The following is a 20,613-nucleotide window of genomic DNA, read 5'->3' as shown; positions in this document are numbered from 1 at the left end:
ATCCAGCTCTTTCATCCTTAATGGCTCCATGCACTAAACTCATAATGGAGTTTCTGTCTATCCCTTAGAAGAATAATCCTCATCCAGGAATGGCCCATAGACATGGGATAAACCATGCAAGAACATATGAGAAAAGTGAGTCCAGTGTTAACAAACAGGGAAAATCTCCCTGCCATATGGATTTGTCATATAACATTTTTTAAGTTTACTTCTGTTAGCTAAGGAAACAGATGTGCTCAAAATAACAATGGGGAAAATGGCAATTATGGCATTCCCAACTTTGCTCTTCCCCTGAAAATATGTAAGAAAGTAGGGACTTGATCTCTTGGCTTTCCTACTTTACTGGGAAAAATTCTTTACTTCAGTTCTTATTCTTCTACCCAATCAGCATCCCCTGTCTTGTCTTAGGTGAAGGCAAGAATGAAGAGTTTGGCTTCCCAGGTAAACAAGTATACCTAGGACAATCCATCCTTTCCACATTCAGGGTCCTATACAATTTTGCCTTATTATTAATTAACAATGTCTCTGATCTAAATAAACAAACAAACAAATAAATAAATAAATCCTCTGTGGCAAATGAATATAGGAAGGCTTGTTTCACAGAGGATTTAGAGCTAGAAAGTAAAAGGGAAGAAGAGAAAAAGAAAGCAGAAACAGGGGAAGGAAAAAGGGAAGGGAAAGAAAGGTCATTATTTTTTCAAATGCACAGCAAGAAACAGAAGGGAAGCCAGATGAAAACACAAACAGGACAACCTTGAAGTTTATATGTTGAATTTATTACATATTTTAATAGAAAAGTAAGCTGATCATAACAGAGATTTGTAATACTATGTACAATAATGCTTTTCTATTCTATAGAACCCTATGCTCACAAAGTACCTTACATACATTACTTCATTTGGTTCTCACAACAACCTTATGAGGTAATATAAATATCACTATTCCTATTTACTACTACATATTACCTATGTGACTCTGATTCAAGATTAGAAAGATTAAATAATTTAACTAATGTTATATAACTTGTAAGTGATAAGAATTTAAACCCACGACTCCTGACTCAGTCCAATACCACTTCTAGTACTTCTACTTCCATGGTGGAAATACTGCCAAAGGCAAAAGGGTAGCTAAATGGGACATAAGGGATGCTGGTCTATCTGATTCATAAAATGTCAAAGCTGGAAAGGAATTTAGAACCTGGAATATTAGAATATAAAGGGGGCTCAGAACTTCTCAATCTCTCAAGATTCTCAGAATGCGAAAGAACCTTAAAGGTCCCCTAACACATGGAAATTGTATGCTGGTAAATGGGGAAGAGACTAGGGTGGGATGGAAGTGGAGGCTGTGCATAGGACACATTTTAAAATATATATATTGTATATATATATACATATGTATATGTGTATAGATAGATAGATAGATATACACACATACATACACATATATTTAGTATTTTTCCCTAGTTACATTTAAAACAACTTTTTTTACATTTGCTTTTAGAACTTTTGAATTCCAGATTCTTTCCCTTATCCCCACCCTAGCCTCCATTAAGAAACCACATGTGAAGTTATGCAAAACATTTCCATAAAAGTCATTCTATGAAAGTAAACACAGATCTCCCGCTCTAAAAAATAAAAACAACCCCTCCAAAAAAAGCCCTTAAGAAAAATAAAGTGGGTTTTTTTTTTTTTTTGTTTGTTTGTTTTTTTTTTTAAGGAGAGAGTATGCTTCAATCTGTATTCAGCCAATTCCTTCTCTGGGTATGGATAGAATTTTCATCATAAGTCCTTCAGAGTAGTGATGCATAGTTGTAAGGCTGAGAATAGCAAAGTCATTTACAGCTGACCATCTGAGAACATTGCTATTACTTTGTATACAGTACATCTCACTTTGCTTGTATTCATGGAGGAGTTTCCAGGTTTTTTCTGAGAGCACCCTGCTAATCATTTCCCATAGAACAATAATATTCCATCATAATCACATACCACAATTTATTCATTAATCACAATTCAACCATTCCCCAATTATGGACAATTTCCAATTTTTTTTGCCCTGAGAAGAGAGTTGCTATAAATATTTTGGTAGGTCCTTTTTCTATACACTTTTAAGTTTAATTTGCATTAATATTTTCTCCACCATTTTCTTAAGTCTAGATAACCAATAAAACAATAAATTAAATCCTGATTTGTAGCATTTGCCAGTTTCTGAGATATCAAAGTAAAAACTGAACAAACCACTGAAGAGAAGCAAATACCTGACAGCTCCTCAGAGAAGTCAAGTGTTTTGCTCATAGTGACCATTTAAAAGTTAACTTTAGTCCAATACCAGACTACAACAAAGATCCTCTCAAATCAAAACCAAAGTGGGCCTTTGGCTGGAGGATGAGGGGCAAAGGGGTCCATAGAAAATAAGATATAGATGTTTTTATCTGAATTCTCTAGAGAATAATTCAAGAAAATGAGAGTTTAGGATCTGGGTGATTACACTTTGGTGGTTAAAGAAAAAAAATGTCTTTTTTTCTGGAAGAATATAAAACTATTAACTGTATTCTATGCCTATGTAATTTGGTTTCATTAACTGTGATTCCATGAGAATCCACAATTCACAACTACATGTGAGGTATCTATCTCTCCTCCTAGATGGACTTTTATACATCTAGGGACAAGCAGAACAGCAATAGAGACAATAATGACCTTTCTTAGAGACACCTTCCCCAAAGCATATGGATCATTCACTTCTCACAGAGTGAGGAAACAGGGACAAATATAATGTTTTGGGGTTGTTTTTTTTGTTTTGTTTTGTTTTTTTCTGAGGCTGGGGTTAAGTGTCTGAGACCAGATTTGAACTCAGGTCCTCTTAATGTCAGGACTGGTGCTCTATCCACTGCACCACCTAGTTGGCCAGGATTTTTTTCCTTAAAGGCTCACATCAGTAGTCACTTATTAAAAGACCAAACACCCTACCGCACTACTTTTGATAGCTGTGAAAAGGCTAGGGGGAAACATGCTGAGGCTTTAACTGTAAGGTAGCAAGAATTTTTTGCTTTGAAAAGTGACAACAGCAATCAGAGGCTGGTCTGGTCGCCAACAAAGAGAGCTATGTCAAACCAGATGAGTCCTCCAGAGAACAAATGTCTCCATCCAAAGCCCCTGGATTAATTCATCCACAAGCATCCATTAAACTCCTACTATTTGAAAGACATTGTGTCAGCCATCTAGAATACAAAGATAAAAATCAAATTGTGCCAGGCACCATAGTATTCCAGATAGAATGCTGGACCTGGTATCAAAAAGACCTAGATTCAAATCCAGTCCCTGGCACTTATTAACTAGGACCTCCTACTAATAACCAAAGCAATTTCCTGGAGAAAAACTATCCAAGGGCAAAAAGAATACCATATTTTAATCTTTTAAAACCTGTAGAGAAGAAAGAGAAAAATATTAGGAGAAAGAGAATTTGTAATCAAAAGTCTTAGAATGAAAAGACTCGGGGCTGAGTCCAAGTCCAACTTCCAATATATATAAGATGAGTGACTAGGGGCAAATCGCTTAACCATTCTAGACCTCAGTTCCCTCATTTGTACAAAAGAGAATAAAAAAAAAAACAAAAACAAAAACAACATTCATTTATACTATCTACCTCACAAAGCTGTTTTGAGAAAAGTGCTTTTGGGGGGGGAAAAAATTCAAGCACATTGGAAACATGAGCTATCATTATTGCTGTTCCTATTCCACAAGAGAGAAAGCTAAGGCTCAGAGAGACTGTCATACTGTAAGTTTCACCACTAGTTATTGACAGCTTGGGATTTCTTGCTCTTAGCCTGTCTCTGGTTCCCAGAGGAGACTACTCAGTCATTCTGGCATATTATTTGGATTGGAAACTGTATTAAAGCTGGAGTTTGCTCGGAGAGAACTCACACTGAGCTCAATCTTGTCGTTCCAAAGAGAATTTGTCTTGTGGTTTCTTCTGCTCCTTTCTTGAGCTCACATAACTCAAAAATGGTTTCATTTTCCAAACCAAATTTTACGGCCTGTTAGTCCCAGGATAGGACTTGAGTACTTAAAATATTTCCCTACCCTTCCTTTTATCCACAGAGAAAGAGTACTTCAGGATTCTATGAAGAAAATGAAATTCAAACACAAAGGTTTTCAGGAAGCCCTTGAATTCTCATATTCCAACGGTGACCACCTATATTATAAGTATGCTTATTCTTTTGGGGTACATCAGCTTTGGGAAGCCCCTCATTCAGTATGCACCAGGTACCTGTAACTGATGCTAAGTGGAAGAGTTTGGGGAACAAAAGTTACTAAACATATGTCCCTTCCCTACCTTTTCAAATACTCTACACAGTGAAATACTGCTGGGTCCAAAGGCAGTTTAGGAAAAGCTGGGACTACAAACAGGAGCTCTCAAAAAGCTAATGAGTTTATAGCTATTAAGCCAGCCATGAAAATTATTTTTATAAGTGCGTGAGTCAGTATGCAGAAAGCAATGACATGGACATGACTGGTGAAAGCCCCCATTCAGAATCACCAGAAACCTCTGAGACTCCTGACAGAACATACCCTCACAGGTCTTAACTCCCCTCACTCCCCTGTCTGTGGTCCCACTATCCACACTGGGCTCTGTGGTCATGTGTAATGGCTCCAGGTCTGTTTGTAGAGAGGGAGTCTTTGCCCCTTTTTCAAAGCATAAATATGTGTCTCTGTGCTTGCTGACCTGCATCCATTACTCTCCCTTTAATCATACGCAGAGCAAGAAATACAAACCTGGAATGTCAACTGTAAGCAACCATGTGCTCTGAAACCTTAGTGTCACAGGAACAGAAGAGAGGAATATGGAGAGTCTGGGGGATTGGAGGTGGAGCACTATTTTTTAGAACAAAGAATTTTTTGTCACCTAGTTATTTTGCTAAAACCCTCTGGAGAAATCCTAGTTATATGCCCCATCTTGGTGTAGAACTGACCTTTGAAGATTATTATAATGACATGCAAGCTGGAGAATGGTTTTGAGTTCAAGTCCAAAAAGTATCTGAAGATGTAATTCAGAAAGGCTCATCACTAAAATGGCTCTAGAGAGATGCAACTCTGGGAGATCAAGTTACAGAAAGAATGTCAGTGAAAGGAGTTTCCCACTAAAGAATACAGATATTTAAAGTACTGGTATGGCAACTCACAAAAACAAAATTGATCACATCTTAATCAATTTGAAACAACTGGCTGCCAATGGGGAAATCTTTTCCAAGTCACCTGCTTCTATGAGAGCATCAACTACTGAAGTCAAGAGTCAAAATTAACAGCAAACTAAAAGAAAAGATAAAAATGAAAAAAATTATAGCTCCAATCTGACCTATTTTCCAAATTGCAAAACGAATAAACGTCATCAATAGTGATTTTCATAATCCCCCCACAAAAATTTAATTAATGTCAAAATAAAAATGCCCAAAGATCCCAGAAATCATCTCAGCACACTTGAATCATTTGTAAGCAGAGAGCCCTAGCAATCAAGGGCCTAGTGGTTTAGGACTAAAAATTCAACTTGTAAAAAATAATGTAGAAAAATGGTGGAGGACTAAATAGTAACTCCTCAAAAACTAAGGTCATTTTTTTTTCATTAACAATGATAGTACAATGAAAGAAATCCATATAAGAAGTATACCAAAACATTTTTATTATTTTAAAAGTTTTAAAAGATTGACCTTAAGATATCTGAAAGCAAGGAAGAATACCAAATGATTTTTAAAAAGTCTTGGAAAATATTATCCTTCCTTCCCCTATTCCCTCTACCCTTCCAAAAAAAGATAATGAAGAGGACATCACTAACAAATCACATCTGTTTCTTATTTCTGTAAAATCTTTATGAAAATGATCTCTACATTTAATCAATAATTTTAGTGAAAATCTGAAAAAGGAAGCTATTGCAAACTATTTTCTGCTATAAACCACATCTTTCACATCTACACAATTGACTGAAACATAAAGAGAAGATGCTGCACTTACTAGATTGTTGATTATAATAAGATTTACCCAATACATCAAACTGCATCCTTGAGGGCTTTCTTTCAATAAAGTGTTTTCTATGCCTATGTTAAGATCAATCAAAATTACTTGATACTTGCAACCACAAAAATAAGTTTCTTTAAAATTCCTCTGATGGTCAAGACATCTCATAGAAGATGTCCTGCACAGAGTACAGATGGGAGAAGGACTCCCAAATATGGGTTCTCTAAATGCTTCTATTTATAAAGAACACTATGTTGTCTCTCATGAGTTCTATAATCACACTAGAAAAAATGAATAAACAACGCCTATTATTCAAACTATGAAATACAGCTGGAAGAACAGACTCTTGAGTTTGTCTATCAGCACATATCTCTTGGACAGGCAGTAAAGATTGATAAGTAATAAAATCAGGTCAGTTATTGAATAGGAAGAAGACAGCTGGACTACATTTGGGAAAATGAATAGTATTTTCAATGATCCCAACATTTCTTAAAATAAAGATTAAAATTTTTACTACTTGGCTAGAAACTGGAAGATGAATGGATGTCCATCAATTGTTGAATAGTTGGGTAAATTATGGTATATGAAGGTTATGAAATATTATTGCTCTGTAAGAAATGACCAGCAGGATGAATACAGAGAGGCCTGGAGAGACTTACATCAACTGATGCTGAGTGAAATGAATAGAACCAGAAGATCGCTGTACATTTCAATGCTGTATGAAGAGGTATTCTGATGGAAGTGGAAATCTTCAACATAAAGAAGATCCAACTCACTTCCAGTTGATCAATGATGGACAGAAACAACTACACCCAGAGAAGGAACACTGGGAAGTGAATGTAAACTGTTAGCACTACTGTCTTTCTACCCAGGTTACTTATACCTTCGGAAGCTAATACTTAACGTGCAACAAAAAAAATTGGATTTACACAAATATATTGTATCTAGGTTATACTGTAACACATGTAAAATGTATGGGATTGCCTGTCATCTAGGGGAGGGAGTAGAGAGAGGGAGGGGAAAATTTGGAAAAATGAATACAAGGGATAATGTTATAAAAAAAATTACTCATACATGTATACTGTCAAAAAATTTATAATTATAAAATTAAAAAAATTTTACTACTATTCTTTTTTTGATGATGTTCTAAGATCACAAATCATAGTCTATATAAAAAATCAAAATTTTAAGTGATTTTAAGGGCAAATAAAAGATATGTGTGACATAGGATGCAGCAGCATATTACTAATGACATCCTATATGTACTTAAGTCTATTGAAAAATTGGAAAGATAGTGGGTGATCAGGATCTAACTAAACAAAATGTGGCAATAAATTTAATGAAATATTATTGTGCAATAAACAAATGACAAATATGAGAAATTCTGAAAAAAAAAAAAGGACTCTGCATAAATCAGTTTGCAATATGAGGGAATGTATTTTAAGAATTTTTCCTAATCTCTAACTGAAATTTAGTATTCATTCATTCATTCATTTAGCAATATTTAAAAATACCATTCTGAGCTGTCCACAACACAAATAGTCAAATAGGATCTACACACACACACACACACACACACACACACACACACACACACACACAAGATTAAGAATGATCTGAAGAATGCATAAATGGAAAACAATATATAAAATGACTGCAACAGTGTAAATTTAAAAAAAATACTAAAAGGCAGGTGGACTTAGATTAATAGTAATGAGGAATCTTTGTCCTAGATACCAGGTAATAAACCATATGTTACTCTTCTTGGCAGAAAGAATGGGGACCTTGAGGCACAGAATGTTGCATTTCTTGACAAATGTGCTTATTTTGTGTTTAACTGTTCTTCATTGTTACTAAAAAGGGTTCACTGGAAATGACTGCCATGAAAAAAGTGGGGCTTCAATACAATTCTCAAAGAAAAAAGTAGTGTGAAAGATATCATCCACATATTGTTTGTTTAAAAAAAAAAAACATCAGGAAATATATTATTGAAAGGGAGCATGTATGATCTCATATTGAGAGCAAGACATCAAAGGTGGGACTTGTGCTTACATAGTAGGAATAAACCTGAGGGCTATATTGATACTTAGAACAAATGGAAAGGCCTAGAGGAAGGTTTTTAAAACAGTGGTTAAGTTCTCTATGGAAGACGAGTGAGAAGGCATGGATAGGAGTTTCACAGAAGCAGATGTATATTAATTTGGATGGGTTTTGATCTTTTGAAAGCAATGTACATATGAATCTCAGAAGCAATCTGAGAGATGTCTGAAGTTGACCCTGGGGTTCTTGAAACATATGCCAGCAAATCAGAATCCTTAGTAAATTCTATCCCACTAGAAAACTTCAAGTATGGCACTAATGATAGAAAGTTCTTATATATTCATTAGAAGGTTAAATAAAGGGTGATGCATTTTTCAACCACACTATCCTTGAATTCCATTTACCAAGTCACTGAGGGGCTGAAATCTTCATAGTTTCCATGCTAATAAAATTACAAATCCTTAAAGTCATCAAGTGTTTGCATAGATGAAAGCATTGGAAGCAGGGTCTTTATTTCAATTCCTGCTTTTTTCAAGCTTTGAATTAAGTGAACAATTACATCCTCAACTGACCAGGGCCCATTGTAGCTTACAAATCAATTCTCCTATGAACAACTCACTTCAGCTTAAAAGAAAACATTAGCAGCTAAATGTAGTCTCCCTACAGTGAAAGAAGAAGTGAGGTAAAGAATCCCATTGGGCTGTCTTTGCTCCTGCTAACAATCTATCCTCCTTGTGAAGATGAGCAGACTTTGAGAGATACTACTGATAGGAACCTTCAAATCCAAGGGGGATTCAGTGGAGTTCAAACAGAAAAGACCACAGATACTGGCTTTCCAAAATACTATCTCTGGCATGCAGATCAGCTACTAGTCAGAGTGGTGGCTTTCAGTTGGTCCCTGTGGAATGAAGAAAGCAAACAAGTAGATGAGAAGCATGTTGGGATCCTTGGGGGACAAATATGGAACCTCTTGAGGAATCTACCATGTTTACTGTAAGAGAACTGGTGAAGTAATAAGTGTACATTTGGAATCAAAGTCTTCCTGGGGACGTGGCTCACAGCTCCTGAGAATAAGTTTACCTTTCTCCCAGGAAAGTTTTCTTTTCCCCATGGTCCAAATCCTCCCCATGCACACTGACTTTCTGACAGAGTTACAGCAGCCAACGTTCCTCCACCTCACTGGTGTCCTGTAGTCGCTAGAAACCTTCTCAAGGAAGCTGTAGGACATAGGGGAACAGGATTATGGGCAAGATGGACTTGGTTCTTCTTAAATACTACACTTTACTTTAGGCATCAAATTTTAGCTTTATTCCTATAAAATAACCACCAGAAAACCAGGTGGAACTAAGAGAGCTTTCTATCCTTAGTCCCATATTTGCAGTTTTCCACTTGAATAGAATTTACTACTTTATCATACAGTCTTAAAAATGTTTACTATTATTTTTTTTAATAATTAATGGTTTTGGCTGAATAAAAGTCTCCCCCCACGATGTTTCTTTTGGCTACAAAGCAATAAAATACACAATAGAGAATATAAACTCCCCTGTGCCGCTGCTGTTGGGTGTATGTCAACATATGTCAGATTCATGTTGTGCCCGTAGTTCCACATGCTACAAAGCAGCTCCAAAGAAATGTAAGGTGATGCTAGGTCAAGGGGATGTACATTAGGATAATCCTGGCCAAATTAGCCCATGAGGGTCTGGGGCTAAGGACTGGATCAACATAACAAGTGGCTACAAATTATATAAACAAGCTGGAGATGACAGCTAGAAGCAAAGTCATTTAGAAAGGAGACATGTGATTCCCTATGAGGGAAAAGTCGATGTGAGCATTAGGAAGGATTAGGTCAAGTTCAAGAGTACAGTAAGTGGCCAGGAAATAGTCTGACTGACATTTGACAGTCCAAGAATGGTCAGAGTACATAGGCTGGTAGCCAACCTCCAGAGGTCAATGCTGTACAAGAGGAAACAGGAGTATGAAGACTCAGTATACTTATACTTCAGCTTGCCAAGGGAAAAATACAAAAGGCATGAAGAATGAAGAAGAGGCTAGAGTTTGCATCAAGAGCCTAGGACCAGTGCCTCAGAGGGAAGCCACAGACCTGGCGAGGAGTCGCCCAATTCGACTCTACTCCTCAGGACCTGTATGGCTCTGAGTAAGTCACGGCCTCTTTTCAGACCTCATTGGTTTATCTGTAAAATGAGAAGTCTAGGGTAAGACTGCTGGTCTCAGGGATAGAGCTATCTGCTCTCTGCCTTGGTTTTTAACCAGTCTTCCTAGTCAGGGCAGATAAGAAATGGCAGATGTGGACTGTCCCCTGGAAGCCCAGCCAAGATCTGTAGGTAATGATGACAGCAGCAGTGAGCTTTGGCTCGTGTTGGAGACTCCATGAGTCTCACAGTGGGACAGGCTTGTACAAGGTGACTTGTTCTACAATGTTTGTAACTCCAAAGGAAGTACATAACTTTTCCAAAACCACAAAGTGCACAAAAATATAGTATTCAAAACTTCCTGACTTTCTATCTAGTGGGGGAAAAAATTTAACTCCTGCTGGTCACCTTTTGCATTTCATATAACTTTGAAAATGGAACTAAACATCTTATTCTGCTCTCAATGGCTTTCTGAATTCACTCTTGTACTTCTCAGATGCCAAGACAGTACTACTGATATCTTTGAATTCTAGAACTCAAATTCAAATTTGATTCTGTCTCCTCAAACTTCACACACTTCTATTTCTCTAAAACTTTAAAAAAAATCAATCCTCCTTTTTAAATATAAAAAGTAAAGTCTTGGTTTCATCAATCTTAGCTCCATGTACAAATAATAGAGTTCACCTGTTTTCTTCCCCAGGTCTTCAACTATATATAAATAAATGCTTGGGTTTTTCTTTCTTTTCCAGATCAACTGGAAATATGGACAGATCCCAAGTATTATGAAATTCCGGGTTCCCATAGTGCATTCCAATGGATCAGGTAAGGATTATAACAGCTGAAAACCAGGGTTAACATTAACACTTCTGCATGGACCAAAAAAAAAAAAAAAAGATCTAAACAGCTCTGATTTAAATCCCAGCTCTGAAACTTGTTTAACTGTGTGAGTGTAGATAAATCACTTGATATTTCTGTGCCTAAGTCTTCATCTGTAGCTATCTCAGAGAATTGTGATGACTACTTTGTAAAGCTAAAAACTTTAACTAACACAAACATGGATGGATGATTGTGAAACCATGAGCTGACTGTGTCTAATTTTCATTGTCTACAGCAGCTCTATCCATGCAATTTGAATAAAAAAGATCCTTAATGTCCAAGAATTATGGAATTGTTGCCATTTACGTAGTTTCTTCACTAAATCAAAGAAAGAGTAGCAAACATTTCCTAATGACTGAAAAAGCCCCAAATTGTCACTTGTTTAAACCTTCCCTTTTCTCCATAGATGTAAAAGAGCTTACAAGGGAATGGCTTTCTGAGATCAAAGCCTGTGTCCTACTTCTAATGAGGTAGTCTATTCTTTATTACTTTGATCTTAAAAATTGCTAAACATTATCCTGAGCAGGTTTGAGAGCACCTCCAAGCCCTGAGTGGAATGGAATCTAGGGAATGTGATCTAAGAGGACACTGGGATAGAAATATGATTATAAACTTAAATGTGATTATAAGGATAACAGGAGAAATGGCTGCTTCAATCTAAGAACTCTGATACTCTAAGAAACAATTAAGTTTTGGACACAAAAAAGGAAAAGAGCCCAATCTAAGTTTAAAGAACAAATTGGATTGTCATTGATTAAAGAAGGTAGGAGGATGGGGTAAATGATCGTGTATATAAAATCTAATCCAAAATTCACTTTTTCCAGAAACCACCCTCTGATCATTTTTATCCCACTCTAGTCATTTCTTGATTTAAGTTCAATAATAATACTCTTTACATGTATATTTGCTTCATAGTTTACAAAGTACTTTCCACTTGCTCTACCCAACAGCCTAATGAAATAGATGCTATCATTAGCGCTCAGTTTTCTCATCTATAGAATGGGGCTAAGTGACTTAACCAGATTCATAAAGCTAGTAAGGTTTCAGTGTAATCAGGTCTTTAAGTTTTCAAGTTAGTCCTTCTCAGGACTATACGGCACTACCTTATTCAATTCAACAAACATTTATTAAATACCTACTATATGCAAGGTACCATAGGTGCTAGAGATACAAAGACAAAAATGTCTCTCTGTGCCTTCAATTAATGTTTATGCACTCAGCTTAATTTTTTTTGTTTACCATGGTTTTTTTTTTTAATTATAGCTTTTTAGTGACAGAACATATGCATGGGTAATTTTTCAACATTCTCCCTTGCAATCACTTCTGTTCCAACTTTTCCCTTCCTTCCGTCCACTCCCCCCCCAGATGGCATACATGTTAAACATGTCAAAGTATATCTTAGATACAATATATGTGTATATCTGTACAGTTCTCTTGTTGCACAAGAAAAATTGGATTCAGAAAGGTAAAAATAATCTGGGAAGAAAAACAAAAATACAAGCAATCCCATTCATTTCCTAGTATTCTTTCTCTGGATGTAGCTGGTTCTGTTCATCACTGATCAGTTGGAACTGATTTGGTTCATCTCATTGCTGAAGAGGGCCATGTCCATCAGAATTGATCATCATATAGTACTGTTGTATACTGAAGTATACAACGATCTCCTGGCCTTTCTGAAATCATCCCATTGGTCATTTCTTACAGAACAATAATATTCCATAACATTCATATACCACAATTTATTCAGCCATTCTCCAATTGATGGGCATCCACGTAGTTTCCAGTTTCTAGCCACTACAAAAAGGGCTGCCACAAACATTCTTGCACATACAGGTCCCTTTCCCTTCTTTAATATCTCTCTGGGCTATAAGGCAGTCAGCTTATTTTGCACTTATTCACAGATTCAAATACAGCTTTGTAAATAATCTCATACATGTAATGAGACTAGATAAAGCTTCCTTAGGACTAGACAAACTATTCCTCAAGAGCAAACACTATGCCCCTATACTTTTGAAGTCCTCCCAATATACCAGTCAGAACTCACTGTGGCTGACTCATCAATGGCATTTGCAACAACAATTTCCTTACCCTATATCTAATACACCTGTTTACTGTGGGTCCCCAGACACAATGTAGGTAATAAACAAATGAAGGTGACTCAAAGGCAAACAACTAAAATAGAGAAAAGAAACCAGTGAATTGGATGATTCATTAATCAGTCCTAGCAAGAGTTTGTGGTACTGAGAGACATTAGCTATTAAGCATACCCATTCAAGGGAGATAGTGTGCAGTGGGAAGAATACTAAATCTGGCATCAAAAAAAGCAATATTCACATTCCAAATCTATTACTTACTGTCTATATAACCTTCTTCTTATGGTCCTCAGTCATCTTATTGGTAAAGTTAAAAATGTGAACTAGAGCATTCAGTTCCATTCCTTCTCTAAAGTCTATGACCTTTAAGTATTCTTACTGTTTTAGTCAGCACCCCACCCTTTCATACTTTGTAGTTGTGTGTCTATGTGCGAATGCTTCTATGAGGTCAAAGAAAGGAAATCTCCATTCTATAACTCTTACCTCACCAAAGAATCTTTTTTCCCCCACTAGGGATCTAAAGAGAAGGAGCCCAGTGAAAGAATGTAACTAGAGTTTCAAGTGGAGCAGACACAATGAACCAAGCAGGGGAAGGATATCTGTTCAACAGTCCTTATCCCACTCTCATGTCATGAATATTAAAAATGAGAAGTGAACAAAGAAAGTATCATTTTCAATTTCCAGGCCCATTTAGAATTTCCCCAATGCTTTTACTTTCTTCATTCCTGCAAAATACATTCTAAAGTTGCCTCAAGGTTTGTAGTTAGGAAATAATGGGAATATATTGATTACAAATACAAAGTCATCCCATGTTTCAGGTGAGTCCCTACAACCAAGCATCTGTTTTTCCTGCCTAGATAGTCACTGATATCCTCTTCTTAAATCAAGGAGCCAACGTCTATAGCCAGCCCCTTTAGTGAAAGTGTTCATCAGGAGAGGGAAAATATACTTCATCATCATTTTTCCCTAATGAAGTAAAATATAGTAGATGTGGTCCAAGAGGCAGATATGAGTAATGTTTCACTCTTTAGGAACTCCAAAACTGAAAAGTTAGCATACCAAAAGTTGAACTCAATCATCAAACATATTCTATACATGGTTTAAAGTGGTAAATACAACACAATGTTATAATAGTTCCTTTTTATATAACATTTTACATATTTTATTGAAGTTAACTCTCTTTTAGAGACGCTAATTTGTTTTGACTATACCTATATAAGCTATACCTAATCCAGGAATGCCTTAGGTCAGTGAAATCCCAGGTCCACTCCTGTATGTTAATCTCTTCTCTTATATTACACTCTCAAAAGCTGTATACAGTAATGTATACTGCCAATATTATTAGCCTCATTTTACAGGGGAAAAAATCGAGAAAGAGAAAGTTGAACTGGCTTGTTCAATATTTCAGTCAGAACTAAAGGTCAAATCTGTAGCGAGCTGTCGTCTCCAGAAGCTGCTGGATCGCTCTCTGGGAAGAGATCTGCTGTGTCTACTCAAATCTCTCAGACAGATTCTTCTTCCTGTAGTGAACCGTTGTCTCCAGGCAGTTGCTGTTAACTCTTGTCCAGAGAAGTGACTTCTCTTCCTGCAGAGAGCCCCGTCAGGCCTGATGTAATGCAGAGACCCTTTCTATCTCTGGGAGTCCTCTCTTTTATTCTCCCAGAGAATGGGCGTGGGATAATGCAAGGGCTTCTGGGAAGAACCACCTCAGCCAATGAGCCTGCTCCTTCCATCAAGTCAACCTGAGTTCTCACCTTGTAATTGTCCAACCTGAATTCTCACCTTGTCACTATCCAGACAACCCGAGTTCTCACCTAGTAATCCCAACACAAATCCAAATCTCTATAAGATGAAAAATAAAAATCTATAAACACAATGAAGGTATCTTTGATGAAAAACATAGGAAAATACACATACTTTCTTTACAGTGGGGATCATACTTTTTCAGATTGAGAGGGAAAATTCTCAATTTTCCTACTGCCTAATTAAAAAAAAAAAAAAAAAGTTTTGTACCAAAACAACAAAATACATTCTTGAAGACTTTACTCAAAGGAGTCTCCCATACAGAGATTAAAATCATGGAAGTATGACAAATGTGAGTATGACAATAAGTGTTCAATCTGTTGAATACTAACATCAATGAAAACTCTTTAAAGAGGATAATATGATGACTGACCTAATGTGTTTGTCAATGCCATGGGAGACAGCCTGTACCATCTTCCAAACAAAAGAATTCTTTATGGCTAACAAGGTTCTCCAAATGTGCCAATTCATAGATGACATTATACTAATTACAAAGTCTCAGAACATAACAAAGCTTTTTTTTTTTTTTAAATGAAACAAAACAAAACAAAACCCACAGCAATGCAAAAGAGATTGCGAAAGACCTAACTCTGGCCCCAGGGTTAGGACATAAGGAGAGATGTGGTCTGACTGATATATTACAATTCCCAGTCTAGTTATTAGACAATTTTAGCTATCAAATTATTATTATTTGGAGAATCCTAGACAATCAACTAAAAAACTACTAGTAACAATTAATAGTGTTAGCAAAAATGCAAGATATAAAATAAACCCACATAAATCCTCAGCATTTCTATTTGTTACCAACAAAGCTCAGCAGCAGCAAGAGTCAGAAAGAGAAATCCCACTTAAAATAACTGTAGACAATATAAACTATCTGGGAGTCTACCTGCAAAGATAAAACTCAGACTCTATCAACACAACTATAATTTGGAATTACACAAGAAAAGTGACCACTTTTACCTCTTGATCCAATGACCCCACTACATAGGATATATTCTAAGGAAATGAAAAACAAAGGTTCAAAATACATGCCATAAAATTCACAGAAACATTTTTTTTTGACAGCAAAAAATTGAAAACAAAGTGGAAGCCAAACTGAGAAATGCATGAAAAAAAAAAATCACACAAATTAGATCTAAACAATTGGAAAAATATCAATTGCTCATAGGTAGACTAAGGTAATACAAGAAAAATGATAATTCTATTTAAATAATCTACTCATTCAGTAATATACCAATTAAACTGCCAAAAAATTACTTTGTAGAACTAGGAAAAAATAATAACAAAATTCATCTGGAAATACAAAAGGTCAGGAATAGCAAAGGAATTACTAAAGAAAATGCAAAGGAAGCTGGCAGTCATCAAAAACCATTTGCTACTAACTGAAAAATAGAGTAGTGGATCAGTAAAATAGTACACAAAACACAATAGTGAATGACTATAGTAATCTGCTGTTCAATAAACCTAAAGACTCTGATTTCTGGGAAAATTCACTATTTGACAAAAATTGCTGGGAAAATTGGAAAATAGCATGGCAGAAACTAGGCATTGACAAAAATCTAACATTCTATACCAAGGTGAGATCAAAAATAGGTTCATAATTTAAACATAAAAGTTGACATATAAACAAATTAGCAAAGCAAAGGATGGTCTACATGTCCAATCTGAGGAAAAGGAAGGAACTTGTGGTCAAAGAAGAAATAGAGAATATTATGAAATACAAAATGAATAATTTTGATTACATCAGATCATCATCATCATCATTTATACCAACTTAGATTAGTTTTTTTTTAAGCTTTTTTATTTCTTCACTTTTTAGTGAAATACCAAGGTAAAGAATTCATTAAAGTTCTTTATGCTGCTGTTATGGGTTTGAAATATGAAAAAGGTTTTTAGTTTTTCTAAGTGCAAAATAAATGGTAAATAGTAAATGGCATGTGGAAATAAACAAGCAATTTCCAAAAGAGAATTTCTAAATTATTAGTGACCTCATGAAAATATACTCCAAATCACTAATAGTAAAATATATGCAAATTATGAGAAACTAAGGTTTCATCTCACACCATTCAAATTTTCATACATGACCAAATACTCAATGATAGAGGGGCTATGGGAACATGGGAACACTATTGCATTATTGATTGAACTGTGAAGTAGTCTCATCATCGAGGACTATAATTTGGAATTACACAAGAAAAGTGACCACTTTTACCTCTTGATCCAATGACCTCACTACATAGCATGTATTCTAAGGAAGTGAAAAACAAAGGTTCAAAATACATGCCATAAAATTCACAGAAACATTTTTTTTTGACAGCAAAAAATTGAAAACAAAGTGGAAGCCAAACTGGGAAATGCATGAAAAAAATCATAGCATATGAATGTAAAGGAATATTATTGTACAATAAGAAATATAAAAAATTCAGAGAAAGATACTAAGATTTGTATCAAATACATAGAGTGGAAAAAGCAGAATCAAGATAACAAAATACATAATGACAATAACAATGAAAATGAAAATATTACTAAAAGGAAACAGGACTCTTGGAAAATTAAAAACCAGTAAAAGTCCTGGAGAACATACCTTCCCTGAAAGAAATAACTTTTGAAAGTTATGGACCCATTAGGCAAACTTGTGAAACCTAAAGACCCCTTGTCAAAATATTTTTAAGTGCATAAAATAATGTATGTAGGATTTCAAAGGAAACCAATTACATTAAAATATGGTTGTCAAAGTAATTTTTTAAAATTTCTTTTAATTCACGGACCCCAGATTCAAAACCCTTGCCCTAGACAGAAAGGTAAGGGATTACTAGAATAGAATATTATATTCATTATTAAATATGGTCCATAGTTTTTCTTGTCCCCTGGAAGAAGTAAATGGAAAATGACTGTGATAATAAAAACAAAAGGCATCAGCAGAAATTTAATTAAAAAAAAAAAAAACACTTAAATGAAGGAGTACAATGGCTTCCATGTCATAAAATACTTGCCTGTTTTTAAGAGGGGAAACTGATGCAGTGTGGCATGGAGAGTTCTCTAGGTTCTTTAAAGTTTTATTAATGAGATTCAAAGTGATAAACAGGTTCTACCACACTGGGAAGGCTTCAAACACTGGCCTAGAGAGACTAAATCTCTTGCATAATGATTACACTAGCTACATGTGAAAAAGCTCAGCATTAGAGAGATGACCACTAGGAAATGAACTGTTAGAGCCATCCATAGAAACTGGTCTTGGAAGCCCATACCAATAAAATCCCTGTTCATTTTAGATCCTGAAATATAACATGCCATGAGCTATGTTGGCCAGAATAAATTGTACTTCCCGTCTATTTCTAATCAATTAAACCAATTATGTTGATGATTTTTTCTACTCTGGAATATTCAACTTGCACTATCTTCCCTGATGATAATAGATGATATTTGCATGAAATAATGCTTTTATTCAGTCATTCTTCAGTCATATCCAAGATTCAGCTTGACCCATTTGGGGTTTCCTTGGCAAAGATACTGAAATAGCTTGCCATTTCCTTCTCCAGCTCACTTTACAGAAGAGGAAATGGAAGCAAACAGGACCAAATGACTTGCCCAAGGTCACATAGCTAGCAAGTTTCACAGGTGAGATTTGAATTCATGTCTTGCTAACTCCAAGGCCAGAACTCTTTCCATAGCACCACTTAGCTGCTCCAGGAATTGTATAAATGTGACTTCCTGCTAAAGAGATTGTACAAATATGACTTTCTGCCATTCTGTCAAATGGGATAACATATGTAAAAGCACTTTGCAAACTAAATAGTGCTTTACAAGTTTGCAAAGTGCTTAATATTTGTTATCTCATTTGACAAGGAGGCAGGAAGTCACATCTGTACAACTCTGTTAGTAGTGCCTCTCCCAGTTTTCATGAATAGAATAAGAAAGAAAGAAAGAAAGAAAGAAAGAAAGAAAGAAAGAAAGAAAGAAAGAAAGAAAGAAAGAAAGAAAGAAAGAAAGAAAGAAAGAAAGAAGGAAAGAAGGAAAGAAAAGAAGGAAAGAAAGGAAAGAAAGGAAAGAAGGAAAGAAAGAAAGAAAGAAAGAAAGAAAGAAAGAAAGAAAGAAAGAAAGAAAGAAAGAAAGAAAGAAAGAAAGAAAGAAAGAAAGAAAGAAAGAAAGAAAGAAAGAAAGAAAGAAAGAAAGAAAGAAAGAAAGAAAGAAAGAAAGAAAGAAAGAAAAGAAAGAAAGAAAGAAAGATTATAGCAGCACAGAGATGGGGGAGGGAACTTCTAACACCAACACATATCTGGATGTTTCACAGAATCTCAAGATTTGGAAGGGAGTCCACAGTGGGAATCTTGTCCACTCAGCCTTGAACAGAAATCTTCTCTAAAGTCTCAAATTTAGAGAGATAAGTGATTATCCAGTGCCCACTTGCAGACCTCCAGTAATGGGGCACTCTACCTTCCAAGGCAGTTCCTTCCACTTTTGGATGGCTCTATTTGTTTTTCCATATGAAGCCAAATAATGTCTATATAAAATTTGACCAAGTACTTCTACATCTGCCTTCTGGGCATACAGAACAAATCTAAATCTCTCTTCACTGGATCAGTCTTTCAAATGTTCAAAGCCAACTATCATGACCCATCTAATTTTCTTTTCTCCAAGTTACTAGCTGCTGCTGTGGCAACCACTAGCTATTTGTCCTGATCATTTCAACTACTAACCTCATATGATGGTCTCAAATGTCTTTAATATTTTCACATATCATAAAACCTAACTCCCACAGAATAAGTCCAGGATTGCACATTGAGGCCTGGCCATAAAGTAAAGTTAGACTATAAAGCCCCAGTGAAACTGGGGGAGAGAGTCCTGTTTTTTCAATTCGGAAACACAGGGAACTAAATACCAAACCTTTGTGAAGAAAAGGCCTAACATTTGTTTTCTAACAGAAATTACAACTAACAAGGAACCAAAACAATAAGCCATTTCAGTGAGTCCATCCTAACAAGAATTGCTCTCTTCACTGAACAGAACTTAAACTGAAAATGCCTGCAAAGTTTAAATGGCTAGTTTGCAGACATACTTTTCTTTGTGTTCTTCTGATCACACATTAAACAGGTTTCCTATAGCCAAGAAGAAAAGCAGTGATACCTCAATATTTGGAAACAAAACTCCTTGATATGCCACATATTTTGCCATTTGTGTTTCTTTTTAACCAACCAGCTAATTCCTGAAGGGCAAAAATCATATCTTATTCAAGATTTATTTTATCTTTCCCTTCCCCCACACCCACCTCTCCGCAACGCACCAGAACAGTGTCTTATATATAATTAATAATCTATGTGGAACAGAAGAAAGTATGTTAAATGACCCTAGAAGACAAAAAAACTCTTGTTTTAGTGCAGTCTTTGAAATTAATTTGCTATATGACCTCAGGCAGACAACCTTTCTCAGCCTCAGTTTCAACATCTGTAAAATGGAACAATGATTCCTGTCCTACCTTTCTCAGAGGGCTATTGTGAAGATCATGATATAATGAATGTCTTCCTTCTTCCTATTCCCCATATCCAATTAGTTGCCAAGTCTCATTAATTCTGCCTCTATAACATTTCTCATGTTCTTTTTCTGCTTTTTATTCACACAGACATTATTCTAATTCAGTACTTCACTTCT

General features: G+C 35.7%; 1 protein-coding gene and 1 long non-coding RNA gene across 3 annotated transcripts in view; one reads left to right on the top strand and one right to left on the bottom strand.

Annotated features, from left to right (window-relative positions):
* CMIP (c-Maf inducing protein) overlaps positions 1-20,613 on the bottom strand; it is a 265,212-nt gene that overhangs the window by 129,960 nt on the left and 114,639 nt on the right. The gene's annotated exons all lie outside the window — the stretch shown is intronic.
* Positions 10,113-13,752, top strand: LOC141555391 (uncharacterized). The gene is made up of 3 exons (XR_012486178.1): positions 10,113-10,197; positions 10,942-11,014; positions 13,675-13,752. It is a non-coding gene; the product is annotated as an uncharacterized LOC141555391 (long non-coding RNA).

Source organism: Sminthopsis crassicaudata, chromosome 2 (genome assembly GCF_048593235.1).
Source record: "Sminthopsis crassicaudata isolate SCR6 chromosome 2, ASM4859323v1, whole genome shotgun sequence".
Taxonomy (NCBI): Eukaryota; Metazoa; Chordata; class Mammalia; order Dasyuromorphia; family Dasyuridae; genus Sminthopsis; species Sminthopsis crassicaudata.
Note: the sequence above shows the minus strand (reverse complement) of the source record. Positions and strands in the feature narration are given on the sequence as shown.